Here is a 14,459-nt window from a genome sequence, read left to right on the forward strand (position 1 = left end):
GATATAAATCTGACCCAATCTGGATTTTCTGAATTGATGAGGTAGACACAATCTGTGATAATCATGCCTAATAATCAATCAGTCACGAGCTTGGGCCTTACTCAACAATTGTGATGTTCTCAGGGATTCATCATGGGCTGAACCACATCTTTCAATCGATCAAGCTGCAATTGAAAGGAAATCAAATCATGAGTTTTTAATTGATTGAATGGCAGTTTGACATCTTCACAAACTATTTCTCTTTTTTGAGCTAAATTCATAGCAAAACAGGCCAAAATTTGCTAACCCGACCTAAATCCATCCGATTCGGCTCAACCCAAACCCACCAATTTTTTCCTGAATTAAATAGAAGCCAACTCACGGCCCTCCCATTTATTGTGGGCCAACTTGACCGTACCCACAGCCCATTCGTTTTTTTAACTTTTTTTTTTCTCTAAAAAATATTAAAAAACTACATACTAAGGTGTGTTAGACTGCTCATAGGTGCAACATTATCATAAAAGGCACAATGAACTTGCGTGTTGTACTATTTATTTTAAAAAATAAAGAGTTAAATGAAAGGGGAAAAAATACAAAAGGAAAGCTAAAGCCTAAAGCAGCTACTGTCCAGTGTCTACACAGATTAAATTACTAAGTAAGCAACACTAACTACTAACTACTAAGCTCTACTTCTAGTTGTAAGTTGTAATATTCATTAGCTAAGACTACTAACTACTAAGTAATTAAGTTCTACTTCAAAGGCTATTAAAAGTTGGGTATAAAAATTTGAAGGTATTTTAATTTATTAATAGAGTCATAGAAATTATACATTTTTAACTCTTTATTGATAAGCTTTGATTTGATTTAATTATACACGTAAGTTATATTAAAATATTGCATTGTAAATGAAGATGCTAATGAAATTGGCCAATTTGAGCTACAATTCGCAAGTATGAATATTTGTAATGTTGAATTTACTACAAATGTTAAGTAGGTCAAGGTATAATTCTTATAAAATATTTACTTGTTCTTCTTTACTTAAATTGTTATGTTTATTTTTAAAAGTTTATTTATTTATTTATTTATTTTATCTTTCTATATAATCTAAATTTGTTGTTATTTTAAATGCAATAGGAATTTATTCACTTAAGAAGGTTGCTAAAAACATGGTCCATGACATTAGTTTTGTATTATTATTATTATTATTATTATTTTGTTCTTTTATGGGAATGATATCATTAGTGAACTTTGAATTTGAAGTATATAAATAATTTTATTCATGCTCAAAAGTCAAAGCTGTCTGAATTGCAAGGATATAGAAATTTTATGTTTTTTGGTTCGTTTGTTTTTTTTCCCTTTACATGTATAATAGTAAATTAGTAACAAATAGTCTAACTATTTCATTTGATTCATTATCTCTAAAAATTTGGTATTTTTTTTTTAAATGAGAAAAATATTATCCAACCCGATTCGCAACCCGATTGATCTGACTAATTTTCAACCTATTTAAGATGGCCCTTTTGGCCCAACCCGTATTGGCCCGCAACCCAAATGACCCCACCTGACCTGACTATTTTCCATGTCTAGCTAAATCAATATAAAGTCTTTATTAAAATGAATGAAAATTACATATAAAGCTAGTTTAAACAAAACTAGCACAGGAGGAACACCAACTACATGCAATGGCATCTTCAGAAAAGACTAGGTCCCCAACACCGAAATACACATAACAACCCGATCCCCAGGGAAGCTCTACTATAACCACTCAAACTTGTGTAGCCATAAGTCTTTGATATTCCTCCAAAAAACCACTAGCTCCCTCAAAGATTACCTTCAGATGGACTTGGATTTTCTCAAAATAAAATCTATTTCTTGCATTACAGATTGCCCGTGTCATGGTTGCCCATCTCTCAAACTCCAAATTACTAAGCTTTTGTTGCATCTATTTGAAAAGAAGAAAGAAGTCAGTGGCCTCATTTCTGCATTTCTGAGTTCATCCCTTGAATAGAGCCCATACATTCCGTGCAAAAGGAAACTCCCATAACAAATGGCAAGTGGTCTCAGGTTCTTGATGACAAAACTCATAGTTTGGCTCTACACTAACCCGTTTCTTGTGTAGATTAGCTCATGTAGGTAAGTTTGAACAAGATCTCTAGATGAAATAACGTACTTTCAGCGGTACATTTAACTTCCAAATCTTCCCTCACGTTGAACCATGAGATTGTATAGATGAATGTTCAATTTAGGGAGGAATTTTTAGGCGTAAGGCCACTAGATAGGTAGACTGGACCAAGAATTTCTAGGATCTATTCTCCTTTTATACTAGCTGATCCGGTAAGTTTAACTGATTGAGAGGCAAAGCTAGTATTTCCTCACATGTTTGGTAATCGAAAGTAGCAAAAAGCTTTCCTCTATCCCACTGATGAGTATCCTTATCAACCAGATCATTAACTTTCATTTCCATTGCTAGAGCATTCAAGAAGACAGGTGCGTTTGGCAGCCAAACATGAGTTGCCACTCCTACCTTTCATCCATCCCCAATTTGCCAATGTGAGCCTACATGAATGAGAGCTCGTGTTGCTAGTAAAAAGCGCCATACGAAGGAATGATTGTTTCCCAATTCAACTTCCATAAATGAACATGCCCCGCTTTATACACCCTGTAAAACAGATATCTTGTATTGTGAATTAACCTTCATGCTTGCTTGGCCAACATAGCAAGATTAAACGCATGAAGATCCCAAAAGCCCATCCCCCTTCTCTTCTTTTAGGTACATAATTTACTCCAGTTAATCCAATATATTTTCCTCTCTTCATGATTCTAACCCCACCAATATTTAGCCAAAAGGGAATTAATATTGTCACATATTGCCTTTGGGAGTTTGAACAAACTCATTGAATAGGTGGGAATAGCCTATGCCACAATTTTGATGAGGATTTCACGTCCTGCCTTCGAAATAAATTTCTCCTTCCACCCTATGACTCTATTAGAAATTTTTCCCTGAAACTCTCAAAAAGTCCTCACCTTGGATTTACCACTAGGCATCAGCAAGCCAAGATATAACTCAAGCCAAGATAGCTTGACCTAATGTAGCTTGACCTAATGCAGCTTCATATCTACCAAAGATGTCTAACAATCTTTGACACTCCTTTACTGTTGCTTGGCAAAATAGAAGGCTATCATTGTGGATTGATGGAGTCGCCACCTAGATTAGGTCTAGAAACCACATTAGGCATTTTTGGCCAATCACTTACACACATGGGTCCACGTATCAAATTATGAGTCCAGAGTTTGGGTACGGCTTGGGGAGGTGTTAGGCACCTAAGACTGCCTGGCTTGTGGGCTGACCTCTATTATGTGTTGTTAGGCTATATTTAATTAAAGAGTTTATTAAGAGAGTCCTAATCCTTATCCTAAACATACATCATGCACTTAAGGAGATAAACACACAGAACATATTAGAAATATATCACAATATAAAAGAAAACAAAACAAACACAAACAAATAAAATAAAATAAACATGGCAAGTTGACAATTAAATAAAGCACACAAGGAAAGAAAATCAAATAAACTAAATATGGAAAAAAATTCTCAAACAACATGGAAAATAATAAGATACCAATAATTAAATATCACACCACAATATAAAAGGAAACAAATAAGACACAAGTCAATCATATTATACTAAAAAGGAAGAAGATAACAATTAAAACATACACATAAGGAAAGGTTATAAAATAAGCTAAACATGGCAAAAGATTCAAACAAGATAGAGTCAAATAGAATCAAATAACATATGAAAAATGATCAAAGATAATAAAAACAAGATTTTACCCTAATCTGAATTCAGGGTGCGTGGGCATACTCAAGTATGCGTATGTAGCCTTTAATACAGATTCAAAGAAAACTACTTTTTAGAGATTTAATTAAACAAACATGTAACATGTGAGATCAAACAAGCGTATTAGAAACCCTAAAAAACCAAACTAACCTAAAAAAAATAAAAATAAATAAAACATCAACATGAACAACAAAACATGAAACAAAACAAACAATTAAACTAAACTACATTAAACCAATAAACATGTTAAACTAACCTAGGAATTGCAATAACAATATAAGAATAAGAAGAACATATTATAAACAACCTAAAATTAGACTAATACATATCAAACATAATTATGAACATCAAACAAATCAAATAAAACAAATATAAAAACTATTTTAAGAAACTCATGTGAATCTTCTTGAACAAAGAAAGAGTTCATGGAAAGAACACTCACCTTGCTTTAGATTATGAGTTTAGAGTTTGTTTAACCAACCCCTCAATGCCTACAACACAAGGTTTAGATTGATAGGACAAGAATAATCAAAAGAACACAATAGTTTTGGTAATCACAACTCAAGAACAAACTTTAATTGAAATTTTTTTTTTGAGAAATCAATTTTGGAAAATAGTATCTGCCTTAGAACTAACTAAAGAGATGTTTTAATTTTGTAAAAAACATTCTAAGGTGCTGCCCTAGGGTTTTGAAAAGAGAAAAATAAAAGATTTTAGAGAAAATGGAGGCCAAAAAATCACTCGCTTTAGCTCGGGTTTTCACTGGAGGCATAAGGTGAGTATTTATAAGTAAAATTAGAGATTTGGGGGGCTGTTGAATGATCTCTGAATGTGCTCAGGGGTCCATGAGCTAGCTCACATCAAATAATGATGTTTTGGGCTCTTAAATTGACGTTTTAAAATCCAGAAAATCGGACTGCCCAGTTGCCCAACTTCAAACGGTCATAAGCCTAGGATGTCTATTTTCCAATAAAACAAACTTCACTCAAAATTTCTTTGTGGATCAAAAGCTATGGTCAAAATAGTGAGTAAATGTTATTTTTAAGTATTGATTTCAAAGCGATTTAAGCAATTCTGAGTTGTGATTACTTCCAAACTATTGTTAATTCTTTAATCACCCTTGGTTGACATATGTCAAGCTTATCATTGAGGTCGGGAACCAAAATTTATTAATGAATACAAAATACGGTGTCGACAATCATCAGCAAACAAAAGGTGAGAAATGCAAACTTCATTTTGGCTTGACTTTATTCCTTTGAGTGAATGGTTCTCCTCAACTTTCCTCAATAAAACTGACATGCCTTCAATACATAGAAGGAAAAAATATGGTGATAGCGAATCACCTTGCTTAATTCTCCTTGTAGAAGTCACAAATCCCCTGAGTTCTCCATTTATGAGGATCGAATAAGAGGTTGTAGTGATTGTTTCCATAGCCAAGCTAACCCATCTTTGGGCCAATCCCAGTTTGAGCATAATTCTCTCCAAAAAACTTTAGTCTACATGGTCATATGCTTTACTAATGTCCAGTTTGACTGTCATTTGTCCCATCTTGCCTTTTTGTTTGTTTCTCATCCGATGGAGCAACTCATAGGCTACAGTGGTGTAATCAGTAATGAGCTGATCCGATAAAAAAACTCTTTGGGCATTAGAAATAACATTAGGCTACACATGCTTCAATCTGTTTGCAATAACTTAGAGAGAATTATGGAGTTGACATTGCCCAAACTCATAGGCCTATAGTTAGACATCTACTTGGGATCATTCTTCTTGGGAATTAACACAATATGAGTATAATTCATTTATGCAACATATGCCCAGAATTTAGAACTGAAAGAATAGCCTCAATCACATCATGCCTAAAAATATTCCAAAATTTTTGAAAAAAAAAAGGAGACATACCATCGGGTCTTGGAGATTTGGAAGGATGCATTTGGAATAGAGCTTGTCTAACCTCATCTGACATGTACCTCTGGAGTAAAGCGTTGTTCATATCAAGAGTGATAAGGCTGTCCACCGAGTCTAGCACACTTTCCATGCCCGTGGGATTTGCCAAAGTGAATAACTCCTAAAAATATTGCTCTGCTACCTAAGCAATTTGGTCGTCAGATGTATGTCATGTTCCATTCATATCAAAGACTCCTAGAATATGGTTCTTGCGGTATCGTTGACTCACCCTTTCATGAAAAAATTTTGTATTCTTATCTCCAGTTAGTAACCAGATGGATTGAGATCTTTGTCGCCAAAAAAGTTCATCTTGGTAAAGGATGGTATTTATCTCAATTTTTAGAGCATTGATTGTCTGAAGGTTTTCAGGCTTTTGCAAGGAAAGTTCATCCAGTGTTGCTTATTTTTCTTGTAACTTCAGTTTTGAATTGGCAAAAGTGAATCTGCTCCAATCTACCAAGGCTAGCCTTTAGTTTTTTTACCTTTTCAAACAACCTAAACATTGGGCTCCCATTAGGGACTTCCATCCCCCATGCCTCATAGATTACACCTTCGCACTCAAGATGAGAGGCCCAATTTTCCTCAAATCTCCTTAGTAGCTTCCTTTTCCACAAGCCCACAATGCAACAATGTCTCCATAAAATCCTACATTGTTTGAAGAGATTAGGAAGTCTTCCCTAATTTTCTTCTGAACTAAGGATCTCATTTAAATCTCCACAACATAACCATGGTAATGAACTTCTCAAGTGGAGATGTTTAAGCAACCTCCAAGATTCATATTTTCTTTGTTCGCCAGCCATAAAACCTAGTGAATCTCCAAGTGAAATTCATATTCAGTATCATTGCATCAATATGGTTTGGCGAGTACATTTGTACATGCAGATCAATCTCTTTCATCCATAATAGAGCCAGTCTACCATATCTTTGCACATTAGGTACAGCTAACATTCAACAGTATGGTAAATTGGCTTGAATCCATCGCATCTCATCTAGTGTTTGTTTTGTTTCCATAAAAAACAAAACTTTGGGAGCTTTTTCTCTCACTAAATGAGAGAGAGCTTCCACTGCACATTAGTTTCCAAGCCTCCGATAGTTCTAACTTATAAGATTCATTGGGCTCGATGGGGCTGATCCTCAACCTCTGCCGTTGAAATTGTTAATACGAGACTAGTTGCCCCAATCTTGATTCTTTTTTCACCATTACCTTCATAGCAAGCTGCATATCTCTTCAAACCCACATACGTTGAAACCCCATGATTGTGAGACGTAGAGGGTGGGTGTGTGCGTTCAATTCTCAACCAAGTTCTTCCCCCAGTTTGTGTTGTTGGTGTCTTTAATGAATCACATGCTACTCCACATTCAATCCTCAACACCTTATCCTGATCATGTGTGTCATCAACGTAATCCAAGGGAACATTGAAGAGATTCTCCATAACAATTGTGGGTGGCGTAACCATCTCTATGTCCAATCCTGTGGTCATTCCCACATCCAAACTCGATACAGTATCATGGGATGTGGAGTATGTGAAACGGCTTCATGGGGTGTGGAGCCCAAATAGGAAACAACAACATTAAATAAGGTAGTTTCCTTTGGAGCGGAGATAAATCTTGAAATACAAGTTATCTCAATGGCATTATATAGATACTAGCATCTTGGGAATCATGATATGCTTGTAATATCACAATATTCCTTTGAGTAGTATTGTTGCTAGCTGTCTCTCCTTCATTGCCAGAATCCGACACATAATCCACTTGGTTTCCAGATTTTCGTCGGGGGGAAGTATTCTTGCTTTTATCGAAATTTACATCTGGCCATCGAAAACTAGCTTTCAACCATTCCCCGTAGGAAGTAGCATTCTGGCTTGGTTCCTTCGGGGTGGCGCAATCTCTCGCTTCATGCCCGATTATGCCACACTAGATATAGAAACCAGTAGGCCGTTCATATTTGAAACCTATGCGAACCTTGTCACCTTCAGGGTTGTTAGGACATATGTGATTAGATGTTAGGAACATATGTCAACATTTTATGTATTGGCTAATCATTTGACAAAATGCACCTTACTTGTATTTGGGTTGATCTAGAACATGTTTAATACTTCAAAGAACAAGAGTTCAAGTCTAATATTGAAGTAATGCAAATCTGTCCAAGAAACACATGAAGAAGTGCTGATTCATTAAAGCTCGATAGCTGTTCAACAGATAGCTATCTATTGAGGTCTTAACAGCTAGCTTGACAGTTGTATCTATCGAGCTTTACGAAATTCAGATTTCCAAATTTGATTTTCGGCCCATGCTTATATATTTGTGTAAGGTTTCTTTTCTCACAACCCTAGACATATATAAGGCTTATTTTAAAGGCCATCACATAAGAGAATACAAGAAGAACACACGCAAAAGATGACTGAAGCCTTATTCTCTCAAAAAGAAGCGACTGTGTCTTTGCGCCTTAGGGTTTTGTAACCTAGTGCTTTTTGATCTTCATTGTTGATGAAGTGAAGAACTTTGCAGCCAACATTCTTCTTCCTCAAGTTGGTGAGTGAGTCACGTACTGAGATTTGTGCAAAGGAGTTAGTCACGTATTAGGATCCGTGCATCAAAAGGGTGGTGTTCATATATTAAAGAGTTCAGAATTTCTGAAGCGGTAGAAGGTTTCTGCTGTAAGTTCACCTACGAATATTGTAGAGTCTAGGGACAAAGGTTTTGTATTAGATCTGAAAATTCTCTTTACTATAGTGAATTGCTTTTCGGGAAGGTTTCCCCCCAAGTTTTTTACTGTGAAACTAGCTTGTTTCATTAGATTTCCTAGGTCATCATATCTTGTCTTATTTATTTTTCCGTTGTATGATTTTGACATGATATTGATGTTTGTTTATTTTAAAAAAATTTATTCATAATAAAACTAATTAACAACTTGGGTTTAAAACTTGTTAATTCTATCAACCGGGGTCTAAATTTCCCAACAAAAGTTAACAACAAAGCTTCCTCGTCACAATTTCCACAACTTGCCCTAAGTCAGCCTTATGTCCCAACCAGTCTCCTCAGATATTAAATCAAATGGTAACCCCCACACCTATACCCACGTTGGCATTGAGGAGAATGTAACCAACCTTGTTATTGTACCCCTCTCCCATCTTCTCAAGACAAGTGGATGGTTTTCAAAACTCCATGGTCCATTAGTTAGCACCCACTTCAGTTGGCTCTCTATAGTAAAATTGAACTGGAATAATTTGTCGCCCATGTCCACAATCCTTAGGTCAGTGCCGATCGTCCATACGGACCTAAGCAATGATTTTGTAGCTCTTTGATATGGTCATGTTGTGAGGAATCTCCCCAATAGACTAATGCTATGTTTGGAAGTTTGGAAAGAGAGGAAAGTAGAAGGGAGGAGAGTAGAGAGGAATGGTTATTCTCCACCTTATTTGGATGTTTTTAAAATTAAGGAGGAGGGGAATAATTAGTCTTTTCATAATTTGTAATTTTGTTAATATGGCAAGAGTAAATTTGGTAATTCATTTACTCAAGTATTACTTTGCTCTACTCTCCCTCCGAATCTATCCAATTTTGGAGAATTAAAAATAAGGGATTGGAAATAGTTAAAACCCCTCCAAACCCCTCTCCCTCCTCTCTTAAAAAACATCAAAACAAGGTAAGTTAACTTACTCTCACTCCCTCTACTCCCCATCTATCCAAACAAGCTATAAGAGATCATTCCTCCAAGATTCTGTCTTTGTGTGTTGTCCCGACCTGTATGACTTCCTCCTCCTCCTTGGTCAAAGTAATATTTTGTAATCATTTTATAAAGGATCTATTTGGATACAGCTGAAAACTGAAAACACTGTAGCAAAATAATTTTTAAATGTGTGAATAGTGCCGCGGGTCCCATTTTTAATTAAAAAAAAGTTGAAAAGTGTGTGTACTGTTCATGAACAGTGCATAAACAGTACCTGCACAGTGATGAATAGCACATCTTGTCACTGGTTGAAATCTATGCGCAGAAAAAAAAAAAAAAAAGTTAGAAAACGCTGAACGCTGGATGCGTTCAGCTATCCAAACTCAGCCAAAGTCTAACACCATCTCTCTCATAGAGAAAAAGACAGGAACTAAGAAATGGCCCAGTGATTCCACAATCAGAACAGACAGTAAAGGTAGATTAAGTAGAATACTACGACAAAACTCACCCCAAGGGAGAAGTAGAGAACTCGCCCTAAAGGGAGAAAGAAAGCTCACCTAGCGTGAGAAGGATAAAGACTCAACCCCTGCTCCAATCTCAGATTCTAAGCAAATTATTAAAAAAAATCAACGTTTATGAAAAACCCACAAACTACTTCTCTTGAGTTGCTTCTTAAACAAATAATCTTGACCTCGTATGAATATATTAATAACTCACTTGACAGTTACATTGTAATGAAAACTGACAACTAAAACCTAACAATATTAGAAATAGGCCTAATTAGGCTGAGCTGAGATCTATTAAGGCCCATAACAACACTTCTTTCACCTCCAAAGCTCAGTTGAACAAGGGAAATTTAATAGTGTTGGTGGATTTATTTATTTATCTTTTTAATCTTTGGCCAAGTAAAAATTTGTACTGGGCTAGAAATTTTTTGACAACCACTCAACATTTTTTTAATGGCAGGCAAGTGGTCTTTAAGTTAGGGCACAAGAAGATGTATTTTGCCTAACATTTATCATAATAAACTGAAAACAAAATTCTTATTTTATGTTAAGTTGCTCAAGTAAATTTTGAATCATCCTTGACATCTTGATGAAATAAAGGAATTTTTACTCCACGGCATCGAGCTACATCTCCTCATTTCATTATCTTCATTAAATAAATAAAATCTTATATCATATATATTATTACATTAAAGTCGAAACACAATTAAAATACAAATTAACTTCTAATTATGGTTTAATTTTACATCATGTATTCAATTTAATTTTCTTAACTTTAGTGTCAAACATGAAAGAAAAGGGGACTACAATACTAACAAAAACTCAATTATTACTTTGGGATTCCTTCTTTTAAACTTTTAAGTACGAAGTTAACAGATGTTCTAAGGACTTGGTTTAGGAATTTATATATATATATATATGAAAAAAGAAAAAGGTAACTAACTTTTTTGACAATTTTTTTTTATATATTTTTCATAAAAGTAGTATTAAAACTTTCCTAAAATAGACTATTAACAAATGCCCTAAAAGCACCTCTTAACTAGACCCATTTTTTAAATATCCATAATCTTATATCTTTATTTATCTTTGTATGTTTCATGAGGTAGGATATTAGCATAAGAACATATTATTTATGTTACCTCCTAGGTAAGTTGCTATAAGTCATTGAACAAAATTTTGACCAACTACTAGTACTAGTCATTTTTTACCAAATACTCACATTTTTCAAAAGAATAAATATAGAAACACTAAATTTCACAACATATTGATGTGCTTGATGGTGAGCAATGGACAGTTTCTACTCATCACTTTTTACATGGAGACCATTTTTTTGTTTACCTCTCACAATTGGCTATCTCAATAAGGAAAAATGCTACATCCACAACTTTTCATAGCACTTCACAACAAATTATAGGTGGTATGTTATTACTAGTTCTAATTTTAACTTTCCACTGTAATAAGACCATAAAGATAGAAGATATGATTACTGAGCCTTCAAGGGGGAACCATGAGGAATTACTATAAGCACTAAAGTCTTATAAAAAGAGAGTTCAAGAGTGGAAAACAGACTAAGCTCTCTGCATGGAACCTTGGATCCGTACCAGAGAAGAAGATGAGGAGCTTCAAAGGAGTACTAAGAAAGTTAAGGAATGTGATCGAGATAATCTAGCATAAACCCCACACACTGACGGTGTCGGAATGGGAGGGTTATCGTACAAAGACTTTCTCTTGGGGGAGATACCCGGGGCTTTCGAACAAGCCTTCGTTGTGGAGGGTTTGATGGATTATGAGGCACTCTCAGATGATGAGTTTGAGAACCTCCCACCTGGGGAAGTGGCTGTCAAACTCTCAGGAGAACGGAAAAACAAGATTAGAGCCTCGTGGGCTAACGCGCTGATTGTGAAAGTTTTTGGGAAGACAGTGGGGTTCCATTTCTTACAATCACGCTTAACTAGTATTTGGAAGCCTTCGGGAAGAATGATGTGTATTGATCTAGGCAATGATTTTTTCCTCATCAAGTTCTCATTCATGGAGGATCACGATAAGGTTCTGAAAGGTGGCCCATGGTTTGCGGGAGGACATTACCTCTCACTTAGAGGATGGGTGTCAAACTTCACATCAGAAACTGCTCACCTTCCTGCAATGGCAGTATAGGTGCGTCTCCCTGTTCTTCCCTTAGAATACTATGATCTCTCGGTGTTGAGAGATATTGGCAATCGACACCAACACAGCTATGGAGACTAGAAGGCGGTTTGCGAGGCTTTGCGTTCAAGTGAACTTTGACAACCCGATTGTAAAAATAGTAGGGGTAGGTGGCATAAACCAACCGGTACAATATGAAGGCATTAGCTCTCTCTGTTTCTCTTGCGGCCGTGTTGGACACAAAGCTGAAGGATGACCCTACAATGTCAAGCAGACGGCTAAAACTGGTTCTCCAACGAATGGTGTGGAGAAACCGGCGTGCCAAACACCGGCATCGGAAACAGACTTAGAGACAAATGCCTTTAGGCCCTGGGTTCTAGTTGCCCGAAAAGGTAAACCCAGTAGGAAGATGGAAAAATATATTTGTCCAGTAGCCATTTCTGAATCCCCATTCCAAAGCCCAATAAAGCCCACCAATTTTCCTAGCCCACAGGTCTGGTCTTTTTTAGCCAACGGATCTCAATTCCTGGGGATTCAAAATTTGAATGATATAGCTGGTAGTAGTGCGATGGGTGTAGATCGCACAACTACATTTTCAGAAACAACAAAGTCAAAGACCAACTCAACTAAATGGAAGAAGATCAATTTGAAAGTTTTTGACAGGGATGATCTGCTAAAGGAAGATACACAAGCTGGGTTTCCCATGATGAGCATGGAGATTTGGGAATTTAGAGCTGGTGGCTCCTCTATTGCCGCGACGTCTCTGACAGACCCTGACCCACCCCAATTTGTTGTTGATTTGGATAAAAGTGATCCCATGGATGATATAGCTATGACCACGGCTTGCCCTCTTCCCCCGATGGAGGGGTCCTTCCCTCCTCAAGCCCCTAATTCTCAGGAGAAAGACAGATAGCCCCTATCTGAACTATCAACTAATCTTCATCCAAGAGGTGAGTTGGTGGTTAGTCACAGGGATGCCGAGATCAAGAGCATCTCCAAAGCCACGCTCAAGCGTATAGATCTAAGTCTTCGCTCCAAGGTAACTGAGGGAGATGTAAAGGTCTGGAATTTACCTAGGCCCACGGAAGAGCCTCCAGGGAATACCAACAGTGGCTAACCAAACCACGAGTCCCTGAGGATATGGACATTCAGTGTGAGAAGGGAGGTGATGTTCCTGATCGCTCTCTCTAATTGGTTATTTTCCTTGGGTCTTGTTTTGTTTATTTATTTATTTGTTAATAATGAATATGCTCAGTTGGAATTGTAGGGGTGCTATCAACCCCAATTTTGTCTCTGTTATTAGTGATATGATCCGTAAGTTCCATCCTACTATTCTGATCGTTTCTGAAACAAAAGTATGTGGTGATAGAGCTAAAGGCATTATTGATAGGCTTTCAATGGATGGAGCTATTGTGGCTAATTCTATTGGGCTCTCTGGAGGTCTGTGGGTTTTATGGGACTCCAGGCAGGTGGAATTGACAGAGCTATCTTCAACAGAGTAAGAAATTCATGCCCTTGTGTCGTCTACATCAAAGCCTGCTTGGTTATTATTTGCAGTTTATGCAAGCCCAAGATTTGCAGAACGTCGGCTTCTCTAGAATAATCTGACCACTGTGGCTGGCCTTCACTCCTTGCCGTGGGTAATAGCAGGGGATTTTAATGAGATCCTTATGTCTAAAGATAAATTTGGTGGGAACTCAATTAGTGTTAGTAGAGCCCTTCGCTTTTAGGAATGCCTTAATAATTGCCGGATGATTGATATTGGCTTCAATGGTCCCCGATTCACTTGGTCAAATCATAGACCCATCACTTAGCTTATTCAAGGTTGGATTGATCGAGTGTTTGTTAACTCTGAATGGAATTGTCTCTACCCTGAAGTTGCAGTCTTCCATCTGGAGAAAACCCACTCTAACCATTGCCTTGTAAAGCTGTGTTTTGAAAATAAGCAAGGTTTTCGCCCCCCAAGACCTTTCAAGTTTCAACCCATGTGGCTCTCTGACCCTTCTTTCCCTGGTTTGGTGCGGGATGCATGGGTAAACCCCTCAAATCTCCAGTCTACTATTTCATCTTTCTCTGAGAAAGCAACCACGTGGAATTGAACCCAATTTAGTAATCTCTTCCATAGAAAGAATAGAATTATAGCTAGACTAAAAGGTATTCAAGTGCGCCTAGCTACTAACCCAAATACTTTTCTAGTCAATTTGGAAAGAAAGTTGAGAGCGGAGTTCAATGAAGTGTCCAAGCTGGAGGAGGAGTTTTGGGCGATGAAAGCCCGAATTCTATGGCTAGTTAAGGGCGACAGGAACACGGCTTTCTGTCATACTTCAGCCTTAGAACGTAGAAGCAGAAATTGCATTCTATATTTGAAGGATAGGT

The sequence above is a fragment of the Castanea sativa genome, chromosome 8, assembly GCF_040712315.1.
Source record: "Castanea sativa cultivar Marrone di Chiusa Pesio chromosome 8, ASM4071231v1".
NCBI classification, from domain to species: Eukaryota; Viridiplantae; Streptophyta; class Magnoliopsida; order Fagales; family Fagaceae; genus Castanea; species Castanea sativa.